The following is a 26,336-nucleotide window of genomic DNA, read 5'->3' on the forward strand; positions in this document are numbered from 1 at the left end:
TAACTTTTCTTCGACCAAATTTTGAGAAAGCATCTGAGCGAATCTGCAAAAAATATTTTTTTAACGTAGCAATTCAAGTTAAAGTTTTAAAGAAAAATAATAATCGGGCATTGAAAAACAATTATTTATTGGACATGCCAATTTTGACTTAAGGGTAAAAAATAACTTTCATTTTATGTCGATAAAACGTAAACTTAAAACTCTGGAGTTTTTTTTGAAAAGGTCCAATAAACCAAATTTCCAGTTTTTGCTTTTTGGGTGTTTTTGAAACCGCCTTGCAGGTCAGGAGTATTAAAAACACCCAAAAAGCAAAAACTGAAAAATTGGTTTATTGGACCTTCTCAAAAAAAAAAAAAACTCCAGAACTTGAATATCTCGCAGACCAAATTACATTTGAAAGAAGAGACCTAGCTCAACAAACGCTGAAAAATCTCAGAGGTATTTTTCATTAAACTCGATATTAATATATATTTATATTTATTTATCTTCTTTTGAAAATGTCCAATTTTCAAGGGAAAAGTGTATGGTACCACCCTAACGAAACTCAAAAATTGTCCAACTATATGTTTTGCCATGTAATTTTTCCCACTGAATCCTAATCTGCCTTCCAAATTGAGCCAAAGTGTCATGAAACCGGTTTTTGGTCATATTTTGAGTTTATATGATAATTTTACACAGAAACCCAACATTTGATCCCAAAATTGCATTTTTTATGTTTTTGAATGAAAATCTTAATTTTCAACGGAATTTTTTGAACCTTGCTTTTTGAGGCATTTTTGAAGGGGGTGGGGCAATAACTGGTAATCAAATTTGCAATGATTTTTCAAAAACACCCATATTTTATTTAACATTTTTAATGTGACAAGTCAAATAGAAACTTTTTCAAATATCTTTAGGCGTCATCCAGAAAGTTTGTCACGCTCTAGGGGGGGAGGGGTATAGGAAAAGCGTGACAAAGGGGGGAGGGGGGGGGGGTAAATTTAGGCTGATTTTAGCGTGACGTACTTTACACGGAGAAAAAAGAGTTCCCAAAATCGTGAACAAGCGTTCATGAAAATGGGAACCACGAACAAAGTGTTCAAATTTCATGGTACGTTTTTCAAAATCGTACCATAGGATTTGAACACTTTGTTCGAGGTTCCCATTTTCATGAACACTTGTTCACGATTTTGGGAACTCTTTTTTCTCCGTGTACGGATGAAGCCTTATTGTTTTTGATTGTTGAAATTTATAGTTTTTTTTGTAAAGCATTAAACTTTGAAAAAAATAAATCTGGGTTTTTCAGAATAATGATCACTCAACTTTTGATTTTTTTTATAGCCTGTTGAAACAGTTTTTTTTTCTTTTAAAAATCAAAAAAATAGTTTTTTACACCTTAAAACTTAATTTTGTAATAAGGCCGATGCAAATATTTTTCATGGTTTTTGTCTCTGGCTCTCGGCTGGGGTCAAGAAGCGAGGGGGGGGGGGGGTAATTTTTTAAAATTCAAAAGTTTTTTTTAAATCAACTCAAACATGCTGAAAATTATTCTAAACGAAAAAGAAAACATTTTAAATTGATTTCAGCTTATTGAACTTAAAATTCCAATGCCATTTTGAAGATTTTTGAAAAATACATTTTCTGCCCCCTGATTTTTCTGACCATTTTTGAAAGGGGGGGGGGAACGAAAAAACTTATAATAAAATGTGTACATGCCTACCGAAATTCTAAATTATCTTTAAAAAGATAAATAATTAAAAAAAAACATGGTAACCCAAGTAAGGATTTTGGAAGAGTTCTTGAAGAGAGTTTTATCCTACCGCGGTCACATCAGGGAATCAGTACATGATTTATGTCAGAATAAGTATGCGATTTTACCTTTTAAACTCTGTAAGTTTACTTCTTTTCCTTTGTTATTTCACTTTTTCAATTAAAATTGAGCTAAAATAACATCATAAAAGTGGTCAAAGACAAACTTATAGGAAATTGGATGAGCTTTCCGGTAAAAATATTTTCGAGACTAGAAAATCAAGTCTGTCAAATAGAAAGTGCAAAAAAAACCATCAAGAAACATATTTTTTCAACATTTTTATTTTTAAAACCGCTGTAACTTCACAAGGATTGGACTTAGGACAATGGTCAATATTGAGACTTTTATGTAAAATTGTCTGGAAAATCGACTCTCGTGTTTGGTTTTTGAAAATTTTGACGTTTAGAGCACTTTAAAAAAAAAAAAAACTGTTACAGTAAATGATTTTAGAATTTTTTTAGTTGAGTTTCACCACCCTGCAATATTCGTGAGTCTTTTTGTATCATCTTGGGCTATTTTCACAAAAAAATTTAACGAATAAAAATCGTGGGCTCACCTTTAAATTTGACGTTTAAACTTAAAAATCAAAAAATCTCATGAAATTTTAGTGTTTTTTTTTTCTTTCAGTGTATTTTTTTCGGAAAGCCCATCAAATTTCCTACAAGTTTGTCTTTGACCGCTTTTTGATACGATACAAAATACAAAAATATTTAAAACACCTACGCCCTTCTCAAATGTCATTATCGAGTGTAACTGGCTCCATATACACAAAAATTGCGGAGAGAGTTGTGCTGGAATTGCTCTTTAGTGACTTTTTTTTATGGAATTTGTTTTTATATAAAAAAAAATCAATAAATTTTACAGGTTTAAATTGAAACAGATCAGCCAGGGAAAGAAAAAAACTAAGTAACATTTTTGGTGAAAGTTGTTGAAAATTTAATCCGACTCCTGATGATTTGTCAACTCCGAATCCTACACCGGCTCCAAATCATTAGATGTTATAACTAATAAATTAAATTTTGTTTTTTTTTCTTGCAGGTAAATATCAACATCACAAAGACAGATTTTAGTGGGCCAGTCAAACGGGTTAGTACTCTCTGCAATGTGGAAGCAAATGTTTTATTTCTTTTATGTGTTGTCAATTTTTCATCTCTAACACAGCAAAATAGGTAGTAATCCATCTGCGTGTAAAAGGCCTGGGTGTAAAATAAATGTTGCATTATTTAACCTTCCCTTGGTATTAAAAAAAATCACACATAAGGTATTGGGGTCCTTTTCGACCCCATACTTTAAAAAATCGTTAAAAATCCAGTTTTCGACCGATTCCAGTTCTTTTGGTCACAAATGAAAGCTTAGAATGTCCCTTTTTGAAACCGACCTGGAAACCGGATTTGGTCACTGTGGCCACCGGGAATCGGCTACAACCGGAAAATGACCTTTTTGAGACCCCAACTTTGACGACCTGTATCTCCGGCAAATTTCAACCAATCAGGATGCTCTGGGTTACATTGGACAGGTATTTACCTGTACTTTGACCACAAATATTAATATCAGGGCCAGGTGACCTACCGGTTCCGGAAATTTGGAACATCCGAAAAGTTCATGTTATACTGTTTTTCACATATATGTAATACCGATACTCTCATGATACTTGAAATTGATCCATAAAACTTACTAAAAACACAATATACGATTGCCAGAACTACTCTGGAGTGTAAGTGGCCACTTCCGGGTAACCTGGAACCGGTTCTCGGGTACCCGATAAACGGCCAACTTGACTTTTTTGGTAAGAACCCATCATGTTGCGGGTCTCGTGGCGCAGGGGTAGCGGCTTCGGCTGCCGATCCCGATGATGCTATGAGACGCGGGTTCGATTCCCGCCTTATCCACTGAGCTTCTATCGGATGGTGAAGTAAAACGTCGGTCCCAGTTTCTCCTGTCTCGTCAGAGGCGCTGGAGCAGAAATCCCACGTTAGAGGAAGGCCATGCCCCGGGGGGCGTAGTGCCAATAGTTTCGTTTCCATCATGTTGCACATCAAACTCCATGAAATTGAAAGATATGTCCATCTTCGGTAATGCCGTTGTTCGCTGAGCCATCCTGGGCAATCTGGAACCGGTTACCGGTGGCCCCTTGGGGACACTTCCGGAATATGAGAGAAACCCTATCATCCGACATATCAAACTTCATGAAATTGAAAGATATGTCAATTTACGGACATGTCGTTGTTCGCTGACCTATTCTGGCAATCATGGAATCGGTTACTGGTGGCCCCTTGGGAACACTTCCGGAATATGAGAGAAACCCTATCATCCGACATATCAAACTTTATGAAATTGAAAGATATGTCAGCGAACAACGGCATGACCGTAAATTGACATATCTATCTAATCTAATCTAATCTAATCAGACCCTAGCGCAGCCAATCTTTCGAAGGGATCCTGGAGAGCGCCTTAGGTTAGATGACGCCTAGCACTCTTCTTGTCATTTATTAACATTTGTAGTGCGCCATTGCATCGGAATGCATTGAAACATCACAAGTGTTAAAGCGGCCAGGCCTACTGCGTAAAGCCGTATCGCAGAGATGATTCGTAATTGGGTTGAGTTTGAGCACTGAGTGTTCGAACCACAATACAATTCTGAATCGACAGGGGAGGAAGAAGCGTGGGGACACACCACCATACGCTCCGAGATTTTGGTTGTATTCGTTGGGAACTCCAAATAGGCATCCTTGACTGATTAAAAAATAATTTTGATTGAATATAAAGTTTACTAACTACTTAATTTAAAAGTTTATATAACTCTGGAAATTCTATATAAAACTTATCTAAACTTAATTTTGCAAACCTTCAATTTAACTAAATGTCATAATATTACCATAAAATTGCTATTTAAACATTCTGGAGTGGGTATAACACCGTTTTAGGGGTCTTTGTATCGCTAGAATAGATTTTTCGTTGGAATTCCGTACCAACCCGGAATTACGTCGTCGGAAAATCCGCCAGCATCCGAACCGGTCCACAATTCACAAGTCAACCTATGTGGCATCTAAAAGGGCATAAAATTTCCGATCTTTTGATACCCATACATCCAGGTTTTCTAAAAACCCACGTTTTTAAATACTTATGCAAAAACGTTGTTATGGTTTCGTTTGAGCAACCTGCCAAAAATGTATGGAATTTCGTAATTTTTGTTCTCGTGGATCAAACTTACTTTTTGCCCAGGTATTTAACAACGTGGGTTTTATAGAAAACCTGGATGTATGGGTATCAAAAGATCGGAAATTTTATGCCCTTTCTGATGCCACATAGGTTGACTTGTGAATCGTGGACCGGTTCGGATGCCGGCGGGTTTTCCGACGACGTAATTCCGGGTTGGTACGAAATTCCAACGAAAAATCTATTCTATCGATACAAAGACCCCCAAAACGGTGTTATTCCTACTCCAAAATGTTAATATAGCAATTCTATGGTAATATATTGACATTAAGTTAAATTGAAAGTTTGCAAAATTAAGTTTAGATAACTTTTATATAGATTTTCCAGAGTTATATAAACTTTTATACTAAGTAGTTCGTAAACTTTATATTCAATCCAAATTATTTTTTTAATCAGTCAAGGATGCCTATTTGGAGTTGGGAGACTGGATTTATGGTAATTTGTCAACAAATAACATTATTTATGTTAATTTTTCAAAAGGTGTACAAACTTTTTTTGCACATTTTTTATTTTTGTAATAGTATTTGTTATATAACATTTTTATAGAAAACATCTTTTCATGAGCTTTTTATAGCGAAATGTTCGACATGAGTTTCTGAACAAAACGTAGAACTAGGTATCTGTCAAACGTTAAATTGTTACATGTTTCATCACAAAATGTGCATAGTGCCCAAGGGGTGTAAATACTTTTTTTACATACTGTAGAAAGTGCAAAAAAAAACATCAAAAAACATATTTTTTCAACATTTTTATTTTTAAAACCGCTGTAACTTCACTTAGGACAATGGTCTATATTGAGACTTTTATGTAAAATTGTCTGGAGAATCGACTCTCGTGTTTGGTTTTTGAAAATTTTGACGTTTTGAGCACTTTCCAAAAAAAAACAGTTTCAGTAAATGATTTTGTAATTTTTTAGGTGAAATGCTCCATCCTGAATTTTTCGTGAGTCTTTTTGTAACATCTTAGACTATTCTCGTAAAAAAATTGAACTTAAAAAAAATGTGGGCTCACCTTTAAATTTAACCTAAAAAATCAAAAAATCTCATGAAATTTGAATGTTTTTTTTCTTTCAGTGTATTTCGGAATGCCCGTCAAATTTCCTAAAAGTTTGTCTTTGACCACTTTTTGATACGATGCAACGGCTTCGAGTAACAGCAATATTCGAATTACGAATCACAAAAATATTTAAAACACCTACGCCCTTCTCAAATGTCATTATCGAGTGTAACTGGCTCCATATACACAAAAATGGCAGAGAGAGTCGAGAAAAAAGTACCTAAAAAATTCCTGTTTTGGGCTGGAATTGCTCTTTAGTGACTTTTTTATAGAATCAATAAATTTTACAGGTTTAAATTGAAACAGATCAGCCATCCGACTCCTGATGGTTTGTCAACTCCGAATCCTACTCCGGCTCCAAATCATTAGATGTTGTAACTAATAAATTAAATTTTGTTTTTTTTTTCTTGCAGGTAAATATCAACATCACAAAGACAGATTCTAGTGGGCCAGTCAAACGGGTTAGTACTCTCTGCAATGTGGAGGCAAATGTTTTATTTCTTTTATGTGTTGTTTTGAAATTAAATATTTCATCGCTTAAACAGCAAAAAAGGTAGTAATCCAGCTGCGTGTATAAGGCCTGGGTGTAAAATAAATGTTGCATTATTTAATGAAATTTTATGTAATGTTACACTCTAAAATATGTTGCCCATCAGAACTGGAAATCTACCTGACCGAAAGCTCATAAATGCGTTCATCCTTAGCTAATGGCCGAGCGGGCTAAGGCGCCAGTCCTTACTGTTGGTGCTGGGTTTGAATCCCGTCGCGACGCGTCGGTTGCAACTTTTTTTTTGTGTTCACGAAAATTTTACATGCAGCGCACAATATTAAGTGTCTTTTTTGCATGCGATTTTACCATCGGATTTTTTGCTGTTTAGCGAAGAATTCCTCAGGTGAAACAAGTCACGGTTTTAACAAAAAAAAAAAACTTTGTAGAGACTATAAAAAAAAGGTGCAACGATATCAAAATTTCTGGAACGCATGAATGAATTCTTTCTCCACGACATCCCCGTTCCAGTTCCACCCAGTAGCTGTATTATGTATCCAAATGTTTATACATACAGGAAAAAACGGTTCCAAAACGTCCCCAAAACGTGCTCGCCACCAGCCTGAGTCAGTCGCTCTATACTACAACAAATATTTGTACTAATCATAGCCCATTAATAATGGATCGAACGTCAACAGCGCCCAAAACTAGAACCAACCCGCGTGGTGCCCGGTGATATCCCGCAACTAAACCGGTGTTCTGTCCTCTGAACCCGGACTCCGGGCGTGCTTTCTGCTTTCATAACGAATTACTGTCGAATGCTGGCCTGGTGCAGCGATTTCGAGTAAACAAACGCTCTCCGCTCGGCTGTAGCCACAGCAAATTGAATTGAAACCAAAGTAGAAGGGGGGGAGGGGTGGGGGTTTCTGTCGATTTATGTTGCGCGTTGTTTGATGTTTATGTTTGGCGATGCACGGCCCGAAACATATTTTATGCTGAGATTGCAGCACAAACAGTACCAATTTTCGTTTGTTGTCGGAAGCTGAATGTTAAATTTATACTGCGCGTTGCATATTTGAGTTGGTTTAGTTTGGGGGCATTTTGCGTTTAGAAGCAAGTTAAAAACTGGAAGGTTGTACCTATTTTGGAACTGCAACAAGGCTTGCGTACAAAGTCTACACTCTCCTCATTTTGCCTCATACCAGCCCAGGGAGAACAGATTTTTATGACATCTCCATTGAACAATAACTTCGTAATGAACTTCACGACTCGTCGTCGTCGTCGTCACAATTAATAACCATAAAAAGTGAGTTCGATTGACATCGCAGCACTAAGCACTAACGCTGCTCATTCAGGCAGAAAACGGGCTTACCGCACTGTTCTTGAAGGGGGCTTAGTCAAGCTAGGGTGCGAAAACTCTCTCTCTCTCGAACTCACCAGTCCCCTATACACAGCAAAGCAGAGGCTTAACCGACAGGATGAAAAATGACTTGATGGAAAGGTTCGTTACACACACACAAACACAAACACACCCTCCGGTGCACCTCACCTCGCACAGCAGCAGCACTTAATGGCCGTGAAAGTGCGTAATAGCTACTCACTGCCTTGAGGGGGATCCCTCCCTACCCCACACTCTAGAATGCCAACTAACTCTTGACAAGCAGCGAGGAAAAAGTAGAGTTTTTCTAATGAGCAACTTGCGTCCCCCGGATACTCTCTTGTGTTATAACAAGGTTTTGCGTGTTGTAACATTGACTTGATGTTTCTCTACCCCTCTCCCTTCCTAGCTATGATATCGATTGGAAAATGAGATCGGGTGTGAATCGGCAGGGGTGGGAATTTCATTTGAAAATAATTTTGATAGTTTTTGCTTAAATACTTTGAAAAAATGGCAGGAAATTTGATATTTTTAAAGTCACCTCTCAACAAACTCTAAACATAACATTCGTACTACACCCAACATTCTGAGTCGAAAGAATCGTTCCCTCAAAATTTTTTGAGGTCACAAATGTGTTCATTCGTTAATTGAGATGATAAATCTCCAACAAGTGGCATGCATCGACTTTTGAACACCAAGCTGTGGTGGCCGAGGCAGTAAAGTCATTGGGTTGGTTTGTCAAAGGTCTCTGGTTCGATTCCCGTAGTCTACATTTTTTTTGTTTGACGCAGGAACTTTTTTTGCAAATGAACCCCGAGAGAATGATTCTCTCGCCCATCTAGAGCTGTGTTCTCTGGGTCCGTGAATGGTACCACTATTCTCTCTACTCGAAGCCATCGTTCTCTCGGGCGAGTGCTGGCTAGTTTTGAGTGTATGAGTTAAATGATAAAAAATTATCAAAAATATACATTTCATTTGCAAAAATTATATTCTAAGTATATTTTGGTTTGAAGAAAATTCCTTTTAATTATTAGAAAACCACGATACTTTAAATGACGTTAATATCTAAAAAAAAACTCAACAGTTCTGAAGACCAGGTTGGATTTTTTAGATCACTTCAGATCTTCCTGCAAATTTTTAAAATTAAATCCAAATCAAATCATCAAATTTGGGACAGATTTGAGAATTATAGTTCAAGGGAAATTTTGGTAAATCAATGATAAAATGATGAAACAACAAGAATTCTTTAATTTGAGGTAATTATTTTAATTTAAAAAAAAACATAAAAATAATGCTTAAACAGTAGGACCTTACTTATAGGGGAATTTGGGGTAATATGGACAGTGGGGGTAATTTGGACACCACTTTAAAAATCACGTTTTCTTCGGATATAAAGTGAAAACGGCAATTTAAGTGATAAGGCTAGTACTAGTAATGGCCTAGGAGTATGGACAAACCAAAAAAGTTGGAATAGGTTAAGTAGTTTTGGTATAATAAGTAAAAGTTTCCAAAGGCCGGTTGGCACTGTCTTAAATTCTAATATTTGAAGGTTAGGAAATAAGGTTTTGCAGGGGTTATATGGCATAAAAGTGGAAATTTTTTTGTTTAAGGGGGTTGCTTGGACGATGCCTGAGATATGTACGTATAAAAATTGTGCATTTTATCCATTTTTATCATCAAAAATCGCAATTTATGATAGAATATGCTATGGGGGTAATTTGAACATGGCTTGTGGGGTAATTTGGACATACCTGAAAGTCTACCTGTCAGGCAACAAAAAAGTAACTTTCATGGTTGGATGAGTTTTTAAAGGGATTTAGATAAATTTAGAGGGATTTAATATGTCAAAACAATCAAAAATGAATGTGAGCAATGAGAACTTTCACAAAACCCCTATTTTTAATTTAGATAAATTTATTCCAATATTCGACTTGATGAAAATCTGATTACTGTACATTTGGCGTTCAACAAGACTCTAATGTTGATTGCTTTTAATTAATTTCTTTGACATTTCTAATCTCATGCTGGTTTACAATAATATTTAAATTTGAAGGGCTACAGAATGTCAATAAAAAAAAATGATATTTTCAGGCTAATAAATTCTATATAAAGATTGATTTATATAAACATAAACGATACCTTAATCACTAAAAACAAGTATAGTGTGCCTGATCCAGAATCAATGTTTAAATCATTCAGTATTAATGATTAAATTTTGTATACTACACTGAACTATTTGTTATCTTCCTATTGAATTACAGTTCTATCACAAAATCATAGTTTAAACCTTTGATGAAATATTGTGAGCAACACTTCAAAATATAAAGCAATTACAAAACCAGGTTGAAGGATAAAAAACATGCTCAAAAAATCAAATGTTAAACTTATTCTTCAACATGTGTCCAAATTACCCCACAAAAGGTGTTCATATTACCCCACAAGGTATGTCCATATTACCCCACAAGGCATGTCCAAATTACCCCATAGGGGTGTTCATATTACCCCCACACAAAAATGTGGGGGTAATTTGGACACCTTTTAATTTTTGCGATAAAAATGGGGTTTTCATCAAAATTTATCGAAATGAATGACATTTTTCCATCAAATATGGTCTCTATTATCCTCTGGTGTCATCCACATTCCTTTAAAATATCCATACAGCCCGTAACAGAACAATTTCCTTAGGGTGTCCAAATTACCCCACACTCCCCTACTAAACATAAAACAAGAAAAATGGAGATCACTCTCACACTCAGTTTTTTTTTTCTGTAAAATCAAATTTAAAATCACTCAATTTTTTTAAACTGTTACAAAGAAATGGAAATTGTGCATTTTTATATTTGCTTGACATTAAACTCCATTGAAATTTTGAGATTAAAAATTATGAAATATGAAATTTTGGCAATTTTTTTCATGTTCTATTTTATTATATGAGCAACAAAATAAATAAAAATAAAAGTACCTATTTGTTGATAAAACCACATTTTCAATCTGCTTGAAATATTTTACGCAAAAAACACATTCAATAGTTTTCCAAAAGCAATAATTAAACAATAATTTGTTATTGTTATGATAACTTGTTTTTTCACTGCTTGCTTAATAAAACCAAACCTTAAATACCCGTCCATTTTTGTTTCGTTAATCCAGGTCATAATAGTTAAAAAAAATGAATAAATCTGGTTGAACAAATAAACATTTTTTCGGAATACAACATTGCAGAAAAAAATCAGCTGAAGATTTTTTTTTATAAAAAAGAGAAAAATATTGCATTGTGAAATGTTCGTTTCAAACTCATTAAAATTTTTAAAAATAATTGTTAAAAGCCAAAAAATGTTAAGAACCAAAAACTAAGTGTAATTCGAATGACTAGGTAGCATGACGTTTTATAAGAATAGATTGCTGTAGAAGTATATTTAACAAAAACTTGACAACAGGAAACCATCAAATAACATTTGAAAATTAAATGAAACAGTTGTTCAAAAAGTTATTGTATGAAAATTCAACTTTCAAGCTAATAAAATTTTACAAGTTTCAATAATCTTTATTTGCGTTTCTCATGCGGCCCGCGATACTACAGCAAATTGCAATAATAGCTGGCGAGTTTCAAAATCTCTTATTTACCCAGCAAAAAAAAAAAAAAATGAATTGGAAATGAACAATTCTCTACCAAAACCGGAAATGGATTTTATTTGTATTTTTTATTTGGCTCAAACTTTGTGGGGGCCTTCCTTATGACCAAATAAACAATTTTGTGTGATTGGTTCATCCATACAAGTCTCCATACAATTTTGGCTGCTGTCCATACAAAAATGGTATTTAAATATTCAAACAGCTGTAACTTTTGAGTGAATTTTCTGATCAATTTGGTGTCTTCAGCAAAGTTGTAGGTATTGTTGAGGACTTTTGAGAAAAAAAATAGGTACAAGGAAAAAAATTGCAGATTTTTTATCAACTTTTTTTTTTCGCTAAAACTCCATTTCCCAAAATACGTATTTTTTGATTTTCGAGATTGTTTGATATGTTTTAGGGAACAAAAATCCGCAACTTTTGAGCCAAAGAGAAACATGGTCAAAAAATCTGCCGCCGAGTTATGAATTTTTGAAAAAAATAGTGATTTTTGGAAAAAAAATCGAAGTTTCATGCAAAAACAAGTTTGACATTATTTTTTAATGCAAAATTGAATATGCAATCGAAAAGTACTTTACAGATTTTTTGATAAAGGACTCCGTTTTCAAGATATAGCCACCGAAAGTTTGATTTTAGCCAAATATTTGCAGTTTTTCAATTTTTAAAAATAGTGACCATGAGTGACCGTTTCTAAAAATATTTTTTTTTAAAGTTCAGAAAATTTGCTAAAAAATTGTCCAAGAAACATTGAAGATTGAACCTTGGGTTGCTGAGATAGAGCCGCTTTAAACCTTTCGAGCCTGATGGGTCATATATGACCCAAATATCAAAATTTCCAAAACCAGCCTATAATTTTCCTATGGTCATAAGAATCATTTTCCCATCATTCGCAAAAAAATATTTTTTTGAAAATTCAGGCCTGAAAGGGTTAAGAAAAAGAAACACGAAAATTGAAGTTTTCTTAATCTCACCAAAACAACCCACCATTTTTTAATGACCACATCTCAGCAAATAATGATCCGATTTTCAATTTTAATACATGAAAAATTCGTGAAATTTTCGGATCTTTTCGAATTTTTTTTTTTGTTCTATCAAGACTAGCATATTAAATGGGCGTAGTATTCAATTGGAAATTGAACATTTAAATGGTTTAATATTACATTTTTTAAAGTAATTTTACCTAGAAATCTGTAAAAATGTAAACCTCATGATAATTCACGAAAACCTAATAAAAATTCACCAGTTTTTGATTAAATATTACACTTTTTTATTCAAAAAATGTATGAGTAAAAAAATAAAATCTCATCGAGTTTTGAAATTAATTATCAACTAAAAATTATTGTTAATTTTTTTTCCAAAATTTTAGAGCTATTTGGCTTATATTATTTTAAGAAAAGACTCATTTTAGTTATTTACGCCAAATGTTTAAATGTAGAAAGTGATTTCATTGATATTTTACAGTAAGTTAGTTATAATTAGGCTGTTGCATATATTTTTCAAAGTTTATGTCGCCTCCCTCTCCCAAATTGGTCTGAATAATCAGAGGAGGGAAAAAACAATAAACTTCTAAATTTCCATGAAATAAGAAATCTTATCAACTGAGGATAATTTTAAATGAATTTTTCTGCATTGGTTAGTATGTTTGGACTTGTTTGAAAATGTTTAGATTTTTTATGCACCGCAAAAAATAATCGCAAAAAAGTATTTTTGTCAATATTTACTAAGATATTTTGGAAACTAATTATGGCAAATTAACTGGGCAGGTGTATAATGCATTTAAAAAAAACTTTTTCTATTAAAAAACAAGTTTTTGTTCTATGTTCAAAAGATTAATTAAAAAAAATTGATAGTTTCAAGACCGGACAAAATAATGCATTAAGGTTTCAAAAACCTCATGAGGATAATGAGATCTTGAAAATCAATAAATGCAACATGATTATTTTTTTTAAATTTCCCACCCTTGATCTCGAGCTCAATTAAATTAAATTGAATGCAATCGAAACACTCTGGATTGATACCCATATCAAAAATTCGAAATCACGTTGTTTTTCCCATCCCTGTCCCCATCATTAATCGCTGATGCCTAGAAGGAAGCCGGTGTCAGCCGGGTTGCAGATGGTCGATCGGAACTTGAGTTATTACAAGCCCTGCCAATCCAAAACCCGTCGTCCCCGCCTCCCATCGTCCCGGCTGCGCTAGTTTTGACGGCATACCGAGAAAAAAAGCAAACTTTGGCAATCTTCCATTAGCATCAGGCGCGTCAAACCATCAAAACACCGAAGCGACCGTTGCGTAAGGAAAACGGCGGCAAAACCAGTGGCCTCACCCCCGACCCGCAACCTAATTTTCTCACCCAGAAGAAGAAGACGCCATCGAGTATCGAAAAGCGGGCTAATTTGGAGCAAAGTTTTTGGAATCAGTTTTTTTTTTGCTTCGTGGCTCCTGCTCGGGAGCCAATTGTTTGGCTGTGAAGGCTGCCTCGAAGACGTCCTTCAATCAAGCGCTGCCAGGGAGTTGGACAAGTTCGTGGAAAATGTGGCAAAGGTGCTTTAAGGTGTGTGGGTGTTCAAGGAGCCAACGGGTTTTTTTTTTTTTTTTTCGAGAAACAAAAGCATCTTCAAGAAGGATTTTGAGAGCTTTTAGCTCCTGACGAACACGAGTGATGAGCACGTGCACCTCGAAGATGCACTCTTTGCTCGTTTTTGAAAACTGCTGTTTTTTGTTTTTTTGTTTTTCTAATGAGCAGAAGTGGTGAGCATGAGCGAGCAACGTTGCTCGTTTTGCATCACTGGTTTGACTCTTTTCTCAGCTCAGAATGAGCAATAGCTTCAAAAAACACTCGCATTTTTTTAAGATTGCTAGTGAAATGAAAGTCAAGCTAAAACCATGAGCTTGAGCGAAGAGAGAACAAAATGAGCGAGCACTTAAGCTCATTTGGCAACACTGGTTACACTATTTATTTTATAATCTAATTCAGTGTTTTTATGATGTTTCAATATTTTTATTATAACTTATGTTAATGTTATATGTTATTTATAAACGAATAAGACAATATGTTAAAATCTAGCTCGTTTCAAGTTACAGCACCGTCCCTCAAAAAGACAAAAAAAAAAAGAGTTGGGTTCGACGAGCTGTCCAAATTTTTCCAGAAAACGGGAAGGCTAAATTTATGCCGAGAGAAACTGACGAACCGGTGATAGCGAGAAAAGTAGATGTGTCAATTCCCGTGATCGACTTTTGCCGGATGAAGACGACGACGACGACGATGTTGATGAAAATCATGATGGCCTGTCATTGATGAGCGGCGGCTCAACTGCAGGCCAAATAAGGGGGCAAAGTTTTTCCGCTGTCCAAGCCAGCCAAATTGACAGGCTCGTTATGGCGAGGCCCGGGGATCGATTTGGGGAAATTGGGTTCGGAGGAAGAAATGAAGGTTTTTGACGAGGAAAAAGCTGACCTGTAGTTATATTTGATAGATTTCTAGAACGCTGCATGTGTGTTCGATTTAACACCGACCAACCATCTTTAGGGAAGTCATACCGAATCACGAGAAATTATGAAATTTGTGAACTGAAATTTATAACTTTACACTTTGAACTGATTTTCATTACCGGAGTTTTTTTTTTTTAAATGAATCAATTTTTAGGTTTTATTGCAAAGAAATCCGATGCAAAAAGATCCTAAAAAAATATGAAATGAAATTAATATGATCAATTTCTGGGAGGATAATAATAAACGATGAAATTCATGCCCCAACCATTGGAGAGCGATTTTAAACAAATAATGAACACAACATTTCTTGCCTCGTTTTTTAATATTTCTTTGACAGTGATATGTTTTGCAAAACAGTTTTATTCGCATAAGTTTATTCCTGATCTAGTTTTTTTTTTTGCAAACTTTTAACCAACAACGCCATTTTTAACATTTTTTAGTTTAGCTTTTTCTTACACAACATAGGGGAAATATACCCTTTCTAATCAAACACCTATCTTCGTCATATGGAGAGTTTGATGCTCGATTAAAGCTCCAAAAATACTATTTAGTAGAGGTGGGCAAAAGCGCTCTTTTTTAGGAGCCGCTCATTTTCGTTCGCTCATTAAAAAGAGCCGCTCTTTTGAACGGCTCTTTCGCTCTTTTTCAAAATTTTGATGAAAAGGTTTTTCTAAAATCGTATGATTTTATAAGTTATTTCACATTGGACTTTTACAAATAATTTGATAAAAAAATTAAAACTGAAAACGAGAAGATGCCCTTTAAAATCATAGGTCTTGGCGGTCTCTAGGTCAAGATTTCTACTCGACCCTATACATTCAAGTAATTGAATGGCATCCAAACTTAAATCTAGGATGTTGGAACAATTGCTTTTAATTTTAAAATTGCGTTTATTTCTGCAAGAATTGAACTAATGCTGATATTTTATTTGGAGAAAACATTCTGCGAACTCTTTTTATTCTGATTTAATCAAAAAAGTCTGAAATTGCTATAAGGATTTTTTTTCCAAAATCTCTAAGTTATTCAGTAAATTTTTGGTAATATTTTATAAATTATGCAATTTGAAATGCTCAAATTTGTATTCCGGTATTACCTTAATGTACAACAGTTTTTTTTCATATTGTTTAATAAATCATTTAAATTTGGAATTAATTTTCATAATCATTGAAAAATTTGAAATTTTATTTTCAATTCTCAAAAACCAATTCAATACTATTTTTTTTTTTAAGTTCAATAAATTATATTAATAACAAAAATCATGTCATTTCGAGCCGGATTTTTCAAAAGACGGAATTTTAAAAAAAGAACCGCGGTTCTTTTTTTGTGAGCCACGGATCTTTCGCTCTTTTTAGTGAACCGGCTCTTTGAGCGGCTCGCTCTTTTTTTGCCCACCTCTACTATTTAGGCTGTAAATTTACCATTAACAGCACCGCTTCAAGTAAGCACGCAAATGTATGCCCCTTACTGGCCAAAAAGATCAAATTTAATGCACTTGAGCAGTTCTCTACGGAATCGGTCTTTTTTCTTTAATTTAAATTTTTGTATTTTTTTATCCGGCTGAAACTTTTTTGGTGCCTTCGGTATGCCCAAAGAAGCCATTTTGCATCATTAGTTTGTCCATATAATTTTCCATACAAATTTGGCAGCTGGCCATACAACAATGATGTATGGAAATTCAAATATCTGTATCTTTTGAAGGAATTTCTTGATCGATTTGGTGTCATCGGCGAAGTTTTAGGTATGGATATGGACTACACTGGAAAAAAATGATACACGGTAAAAAAATTTCGGTGATTTTTTATTAAAGTTTTTGTCACTAAAACAAAAAAAAAACACTATTTTTATTTTTTTTATTTTTTATATGTTTAAGAGGACATCAAATGAGAACTTTTCAGAAATTTCCAGGTTGTGCAAAAAATCTTTGAGCGAGTTATAAATTTTTGAATCAATACTGATTTTTTGAAAAAAATCGAAAAATTGATCGCAAAATTTTTTCAACTTTATTTTTCGATGCAAAATCAAATTTGCAATCAAAAAGTACTCTAGTAAAATTTTGATCAAGTGCACCGTTTTCAAGTTTAATCTATTTTTTTGCAATTCCGTCGTGAAACAACTTACTTTTCCTGTCATTCTTGAACGACGAAATAGCCTACTTTTCTGTACCAAAAATAACAGAATCGAATAGCAACACTTTTCAAAATAAATGCTGAAAAGTTCTACTTTTCAGCACTCAAATGGGTGCTGAAAAGTTGAACTTTTCAGCACTTGTTTCGAAAAGTAACAGTTTTCAACATTTTTTGATTTAAACGATTTATTGACAAAATACATGAAAATTTGACATAAAATTTCACTCAGTGTGTGTTTTTTGGAATTGCAAAAAAAATTGTATGGAACTCGTTGCAAAACTTGATTTTTTCAGCACTCTTCGTATTTATCCAACTCGGTGAACCTCGTTGGATAAATGTACGACTCGTGCTGAAAAAAACCTCTTTTTGCAACTTGTTGCATAAACTACTATTAGGTGACTTATTTGAAAATAGTCGCAGTTTTTCATTTTTTAAAATTAGTTTTTATTTTTAAACCAAGACTAATATTTCAAAAGGGCCACACATTCAATATTACGCCCTTTTAAAACGTTAGTCTTGGTTTAAAAAATTTGAAAATATTTTTTTTTTGAGAAGATCGGAAAATTTCACGACTGTTTCATATTTTAACATTGAAAATCGGAACATTAGTTGCTGAGATATCGACTTTAGAAAATGGTGTGTTGTTTGGGTGGGACTTAGAAAACATCAATTTTCCTGTTTTTTAACCTTTGCATGGCAATATCTCAGCAACTAAGGGTCGTATCAACAAAGTTCAAAAATGCAAAATATAGAAATTTTTCTCAACTTTTAAAAAATATTTTTTTCAAAAGTGGGCAAACATGTGCACTAATTTTAAAAAATAAAAAACTGCGACTATTTTCAAAAAAAAGTCACCTAAAAATGGATTAAACTTGAAAACGGTGCACTTTATCAAAATTTCACTAGAGTACTTTTTGATTGCAAATTTGATTTTACATCGAAAAATGAAGTTGAAAAATTTTTGCGACCAATTTTTAGATTTTTTGAAAAAAATCAGTATTGATTGAAAAATTTATAACTAGCTCAAAAATTTTTTGCACAACCTGGAAATTTCTGAAAAGTTCTCATTTGATGTCCTCTAAAACATATCAACAAATAAAAAAAAGTAAAAAATAGTGTTTTTTGTTGCAAATTAAGTTTTAGTTACAAAAAGTGAAATAAAAAATCACCAAAAAAAATTTTACCATGCATCATTTTTTTTTTCAGTGTAGTCCATATCCATACCTACAACTTTGCCGAAGACATCAAATCGACCAAAAAATTCCTTCAAAAGATACAGATATTTGAATTTTCATACATCATTTTTGCCAGCTGCCAAATTTGTATGGAAAATTATATGGACAAACTAATGATGCAAAATGGCTTCTTTAGGCATACCGAAGGCACCAAAAAAGTTTCAGTCGGATTAAAAAATACAAAAATTAAAATTTAAGAAAAAAGACCGATTTCGTAGAGAATTGCTCAGCACTAAGCAGACCCAAAGGAGCGCTGGAAGAAAAAGAACTAAGCTGAAAAAAGGGAAATGGGCGTGTCCCAATGCATTCTCGACTGATTAAAATACATTCGGGAAATTATTTTTTTAAAATGCTTGTCAAAGGAATAGAATAACTTTTAGTAAAAGTGAAAAAAGAGAAATGTTCACAAAAAGTTGTTCTACTCGTTGGTGCACTTGATTTTAGTTAACTTCAGATTATCCTACATCATTCAAACACGACCGCTTATTAGGCTTAAAATGTGTATGTTTCCCCTAACTTTTTTAAAGTCTTATTTTTGGAATTGTTTTAGGTGAAGCCGTTGATCATTTTCGAAGAAAATTGATCATCACTCTAAAATTCTCTGTATTGAATTCAGTTAAACAAATTTCGCCACCAAAATGAATCAGCACGTGCCGATTGTTGCCTTCTTGAAGCCACTGAAATATGTTTCAAAATTTTACCTAAGAACCACCACCAAATTTGAATCTCAATGTATTCTTTTTAGTTTACGAGATACAAATTGGATTTTGATGGTTCGAGTTTAGTGCATTGCGTAAATCGATTTAACGTATTTTTTTTTTTTTGCTTAAAAATGGGTATTCGATGATCTTTCTATGATTTGTAGTTTAATAGATAGCAACAGAACAATCAATTTAAAAATAGGTTTCCGCATTTCTTGCGAAATAATCAGAAGACGATTTGCTATCTTTATTTGTAATGCTTAATGTTCATGCAGGACTGCTAAAAAAAACCATAAATACCGTTTCAAAGCAACAAACCGTTTCCAGCGAGTTATTGCTGTTGTGAAACCATCAACTTTCCAAAAATTGCTTTCCCATGATTCGAGCGAATAACAGTCCCAGAACAGTACCCATAAACAGAAGGGAAAAAAAATCTGTTACCCACAACAGCGATGACGACGACGACAAGGACGTCCTGGCGCGCCCGGAAAGGTAAACAGACCCAGCAGGCTACGCAGAACACGACGCACTGCAGGGTGGAAGAATTGCAGCATAGCTGGGACGACCTGCAACGGTCACGACGGGTGGCGGTGGCAACCCTGCGTCTCGTCGACCGTCGACGACCTCCTCACAGACTACCAGCCAGTCACAGCAGGCGGTGGCGGAGAACCACCCAGCTATGGCAGCCCGCGGAGCAGGGAAAATCGCCAGGACATTCCCGGCCTACCTTGAGCGAAGGTTTTGCGAGGGAAAAGTTTTGGTTTATGCTGGAGTTGGCACAGTAAAAAGAAGTAGATTTTATCAACTTCGGTCAAATCATGGAATAAAATGATTAAAATTATGTTGAAAACACGAAGAACAAGGTTAAGGTCGAGAAGGAAGCACAAATAATATTTCAAGTTTTAATCAGAATTTATTTTTGTCACTGTGCACCTCCCTCCTCGTTAACGTGCACCCTCGACGCATCTTGGATCATTTTTCAAGCTCCCATTTCGGAGTCATTGTTGCCGAGTTTAATCTTCACGACTCTACCTCCGCTGGCTGCCCCCTGTCCATTTCGGAACTCATCAATCCTCGGAAATCGATCCCGTCCTGCCCTGCCAAATTGCCACAGAGAAAGAGAGAGGGAGGTCCTCCGTCAATGGTCGATAATTCACTACTTATTCTATTATGCGGCTATTCAGAGCGGAGAACGTTTTTGCAACGGGGACCAAAAAAAAAATGATGAACATTTTCGGCAAACATTTGACTTGCCACACATGATGCAAGCTCCCGAGGATAATGGTCCCCGGATCAATTCGACGCTCGTTACGGACCAAGGGACGTTGTTGTATTATGTTTATATTGTGAGTTTGAGTGAATGTGTGTGACTGCTCTGTTTGTATTCGGATGAAAGGACTCCCTCGATTTTTTTTTCGCATTTTACGAAATATTTTTGGACGCGCTTGCATCATCGTCCATCAGGAATTTGGCTTAAAAATATGCAACAATTACACTGATGTAAAATTCTACTTTAGTTTCTGTTAATGTTTTCTCAAAATTTTTATAAAGTTTATGATTAAACCATACTTTTTGATAAAATATCAATTTACAATTATTGCGTTTTTTTATAGAGATTTTTTCATCGGTGTGATTCCCTCATCACGAAAATATTTATTTTTTTTTTCCTACGAAACGTCCATAAAAATCCACATGAGAGAGGATCATGGTGGTGTGTCGAGCGGAACGGAATCGTCCGGAATAACGGCTTAATTCAATTGTGGAAATCATAACGGTGCAGGTTTTATTTTCATTTTTTTTCCTGCGAATTGGAGTGCATCGCAGCGTGATAAGCTGGGGGTTTCTTTTTTTTGTTCATTCCTGTTAGTGGATTATTACTGTGTGTCGATTTCGTTACGCGTCGCGGGGATTCCACTAGATTTGTTACAGTTTCGAGATTTTATGGATTGTGGAAAATCAGTGGAAAAAATTATACCGATTCGGGGGAAAACATCAATTGCTTTAAGTTTTAGTTTTTTTATGATTTTTTTACTTATTCTTTAAAAATATTAAAAATATACTGATTTGCAAATAAAGAAAAGAAATTAAAACCCAACACAGTCCAAACTCTACACTTCGATGCTTCGAACATCGGATGTAAAAGTGAACGTAAAAGTTACTAAAGAAAGGTATGGAATTTGCTTTTTTTAAATTAGATATTTCTTCATTGAACATTCTTGTAAAAATAACATTTATTTTACATTTTAAGTTGAATGGTTAAATGCTCTTCATCATTGTTGCACTTTTCATTTTATCATTAACTGATCACATTTGTATTATTTACTTCAAAGAGTCATCTCATGACGGAGGGGCGGTACGGCACAAAAAAAATAAAAACTCTGCCATTTTTTGTTACTCAACTGTAAAAAAATTTGAAACTTTTCAATTTAAGGGGATTTAATGTACTTTTCGAAGGGTAATTTTCTCATTTAGAACAAAAAACATATTTTAAAATTTCGTATTTTTTCGAAATTTCGGTTATTTTTAAGAGTGTAACAATGTTACACAAAAACATTTTTTTCGTAAAATCGTGTTATCTCATAATGGTTACAGCAAACCCTGAATGTTTATAGAGCAATTCCAGCTCAAATCAGGTTTTTTTCTGGTACTTTTGTAATGAAACTTTTTAGACATGTTATCTTTGAACTTAATAAGCCATTTTTGTGTATATGGAGCCAGTTGCACTCGAGAATGACATTTGAGAAGGCCGTAACTTTTTTCAAAAATATTTTTGTGTTTCTTAATATAAAAACTACTGTAACTGTGCTGTTGTACATACTTTTATGAAATTGGACGGGCTTTCTAAAAAAAAAAAAACAGTGAAAGAAAAATACACGTCACTTCTATGAGATTTTTCAATTTTTATGTAGGGACCATCCATAAACCACGTGGACACTTAGAGGGGGGGGGGGGTATGGCGATTGTCCACGATCCATACAAAAAAGATTTTTTTTGTATGGACAATTGTCCACGAAGGGGGGGGGGGGGGGGTAAAAGATTCCCAAAAATTTATGGATTGGTCCCGTATAAAAGTTAGATTTAAAGGTGATGTCACGATTTTTTTTTCGTTCAAATTTTTTGAGGAAATAACTCAAGATGTCACAAAAAGACCCATGAAAAATGCAGGATAGTACGCCTCTCCTTAAAAAATCATTTGCTTAAATGTTTTTCAGAAAAAAGCTCTAAACGTCAAAATTTTCTAAAATCGATAGTGGGAATCGATTCCGCAGACAATTTTACATAAAAGTCTCCATATTAACCATTGTCCAATGGGCAATATGGAGATTTTTATGTAAAACTGACTGCGAAATCGATTCTCACTATCGGTTTTTGAAAATTTTGACGGCCACTTTTGTGAAAAATAGTTTAAAAAAATGATTTTTGTATTTTTAAGGAGAGACATACTATCCTGCATTATTTGTCTTTTTGTAACATCTTAAGTTATTTCCTCAAAAAAATTGAACAAAAAAAATCGTGATATCACTTTTGAATCAAACTTTTGAACATAAAAATTCAAAAATCTCGTAGAAGTGGCGTGTATTTTTCTAACAGTGTATTTTTTTCATTTCCTAAAAGTTTGTCTTCGACCACTTTTTGGCATGATGCAACGGCTTTGAGTTACAGTTTTTTTTAAATAACGAACTACATAAATATTTAAATCACTTACACCCTTCTCAAATTTCATTCTCGAGTGCAACTGGCTGAAGATTTCCACATTGAAGAGGCTTCGACACCAACTTTCCAATCAGTCACCATTTTGAGCCGAAAATTATTGGAAAACACGTCATTTTTCGAATGCTGAAAAATGGAAGATATCGTAATCGTAATCGTGATCAGGGACAAAAATTATCCCGAAGGACAAAGTTTCACGCAACTCGAAGAGACATTTTTTTCCGATTTCGTGTGAGTTGACGGAGAATTACCTCAATACTATTTGTAGTACTGCAAACTGGTCTGTTATTGAAAGTTACTGCAATGACAACTTAAAAACACAACATTAAAATGTCATGAAAAGTATCAAAAAAATACTAACTCAAATTTCTATAATCTTTAGTATAAATAATTTCATGATAGTTCTAGGATTTCCATCAATAAGAGCAGAAGTTTCTACCAAATATTGAAATGTGTTAAGAAGTTAGTTGATAAAAAACATAATTGTTACTGAAAATACTGCAAAATAATTGTAATAATGTTTGACTATACAGTTTGAATTAAGCACAGTGCACAGTGGCCCGGATCGCAAAATTGAGTAGAAAAGTGATTTTCCGAAAACAAAATGAAGATTTGGAGCATTGATGTTTTCAGAATTGTTGTAGGAAATGGGAAGAGACAGCTTTTGGTTTGGTTGAAAATTATGTTGGTTTGCAATTAGTGTGATTTTGATATTTTTTTTATAGCTGAGGGCAGATTCAGATTAAATTGCAAAAATCATGGAAAAATATATCTATATTTTTCTAAGTATTTTTGCACACTTAATCTGAATCTACCTTAGAAAAGAAAAAAAAACTACTATAGTTGGATTTTTTTTTTGAATTTCGATAGGGTTGTCCCAAACACTTTTGCGTAAAAAATGAGACATTTTCAACTGATTTTTTTGAGATATTTAAGTTTGAATTTTGCAACTTTTCTTACCTTGAAATGCCTATAACTTCAAATCTGAAGTTAAAATTAACTTGTCAAAAAATAAAAAATAAATACAGTTTACACTCTAAATTTGATCGGATCGATCCATACAAAATTTTTTTTTGTTGTATAGACAATTGTCAACGAGGTAGGGGGCGGGGGAGGTTATCAAATTCCCAAAAAAAGTAACCACGTGGTTTTTGGACGAAATAAAATTTTGGAGTCTTCGACAAATCTGCTTGGAACGGCCCAACTACTTTCTAGACGACAACAAAATCCCAAAATTATTCCTGAAATGTTTGATTTTGAAAATCACCCTAATTGTGAACCACCCCATTATTCAACCAAACCAACACAAAAGCAATTAAATTATTTTAATAATAAGCATTGCAGTTGTTATAAAATACAATGTTTTGAAACGCTAAAAACAGTCGGAATTAATGAAAATTCAACCATAATCCAATAAAAAAAAGCAGTAAATAGTAAATTTGTTGCTTTAATTATTTATCAAAAAGGGATTTTGAAATATTAATTTTTGCAACAAATTGCAAAAAGAAGATTTTTTCAGCATGAGTCGTACATTTATCAATCCTACAATTCCGGACACACAATTTAAACAGAATTATAGGACATATGTCCATGCATTGAATCAATGAATCGTTTGAATAAAAAAAAACTACGGTATAACTTTTCCAAACAAGTGCTGAAAAGTTTAACATCCATTTCAATGCTGAAAAGTAGAACATTTTAGCATTTGTTTTAAAATGGGTTACTATTCAATTTTGTTATTTTGGTACAGAAAAGCAGGCTGTTTCTTTATTCAAGAATGACAGGAAAAGTAAGTAGTTTCACGAGGGAGTTGCAAAATATGTATTATATTCTTCGTTCGCTTTAGAAAAATAAATGTTGGACTTTGAAAATTAACAGTTAAAAAATAATATTTTAGAATTTTTGAAATCTGAAAAATAAGCTGAAAATGCACTTTAATAATATTTAAATGCATTTTTCGTTGTTCTTTTTCTTCTACTTTCAACTGCATTTTTTTTACAGGGACCAAGTCCAATAAAACAAAAAATATAGCATTTCAACTGTTAATAGTTATTTGTTTTTCGAAACCAAGCAACACAAAATCGGAAATGCTGGTTTTATGACGTCGATAGATAAGAATTTGCTTTATTTTTGAAATCTTGGAGCAAATATTCATCGCATTTTTAACAAACAAATAGTGGACCAAATTTAACAAAAAAGCATTGATTCGAACTAAAGAAAATCACAAAAATCTTTTCAAAACAAATTCAAAACGACCCGGGGGACGTTCGAAGTGTCCGCATGGGTGGTTCGTTGTTTACAGCTTTTCCTTCACTCACTCTCTGCCGGAACCCTTGTCTACCTTGAACCCAAGGTGGCCACCCCCACTCAGGAGGGGGGACGCCGCTAATCTCGTAAGAAATGGTGCCATTTTCCGAGCCGATGAATAATTGATAAGACTGTCGCGAGCTGCTCCCCAAAGTCTGTCCCCCCTTCCCTTGTGGTAGAAGGGCGGAAATCTGGTGTGACCTCCGTGAAAACAGCGTTTTTTGTTGGCCTCGACTTGTATACCGGATTTGTTGCGGCTGAGTTGCGGTTTTCGTCGGAACCGGCTGAGATTTACACCGGTTGGGGACGAAAAAGTTATGTAGTCGTTTTTTGTTTTTTTTTTTGTGATGTCGCTCGATTTAATTTGAATAAAGTTATGATTTTGATGGAGATGTGAAATCGTTTAAAGCTTGGATGAAGATTGGAAAATTTAAGTGACAAAATTTAATGATTATAGTTTCTTAGGTTGAACGATCATCAAAGACTTTAAAATTTAAAATGTCTAACCTCAAAGACAGCCCACGTGGCGTGACTGCACGTGGCCCTTCTAATCACCCAACAGCGCTGAGCTAAGCTTTCCAGAGCCAATTTTTCATCTGACAATTAGAAAGCATTTCATTTGGCGTTGGCGGAAAAAGTTTTCCCTTTGCTTAGGAGCGAGTTTTTCCTTTCGGTCCTGCCTCGTTAAACGGTGCAAACGTGTGCGTGTTTTAATTATGCATGCTCGGAATTTAAGGCCGATTTCAAAGGGGGATTCAATTACGGGGGAGGGAGTGCGAGAATTCTTCATAAGCTGGTGTGAAAGCCCTGTAAGGAAAAAGCAAAGTGGCTGAACAAATTTTGATAAGATGATGTAGCATTCGAGCAACGTTAGAGGTCCTTTATTGAGTATATTTTTTTAGAAAAAGAAGCAGAAAATAAACAACAATTAATTCATTGTAGAAAAAAACTGTAACAACTTCAAATCAAAAAGTAAAATTTTAAAAATAAAAAATCGGAACACTATAAATATTAATTCAGAACAAACCCAAGTTCAAACAATGGCCAACTAACCCTTAACCCACCATCTCGGAATGCCGAAAGGCCAACCAGAATTGATGCTAGACAGAGAAAGAGAGATCTGGCTCGGTACGTGTGGTGTGAACTGTAAGCCAATTACGGTTGGGAAATGGTCTGATTTTAAGGCGATTAAAAGTACTTTCTGCCAGTGC

At 34.3% G+C, this 26,336-nt stretch overlaps 1 protein-coding gene across 5 annotated transcripts in view; it reads left to right on the forward strand.

The window, feature by feature from the left end:
* LOC6049643 (connectin) overlaps positions 1–26,336 on the forward strand; it is a 438,570-nt gene that overhangs the window by 396,375 nt on the left and 15,859 nt on the right. The window contains exon 5 of one of the 5 annotated variants that reach the window (XM_038265773.1): positions 2,828–2,875. The exons of 3 other annotated variants lie outside the window; for them this stretch is intronic. The gene's annotated coding sequence lies outside the window, so the exon portion shown is untranslated. Of the gene's footprint in view, positions 1–2,827; positions 2,876–6,478; positions 6,523–26,336 lie in introns of those variants that run through there. One more of the 5 variants, XM_001866328.2, reaches the window with a different exon arrangement.

Source organism: Culex quinquefasciatus, chromosome 3, assembly GCF_015732765.1.
Source record: "Culex quinquefasciatus strain JHB chromosome 3, VPISU_Cqui_1.0_pri_paternal, whole genome shotgun sequence".
In the NCBI taxonomy this organism is placed as follows: domain Eukaryota; kingdom Metazoa; phylum Arthropoda; class Insecta; order Diptera; family Culicidae; genus Culex; species Culex quinquefasciatus.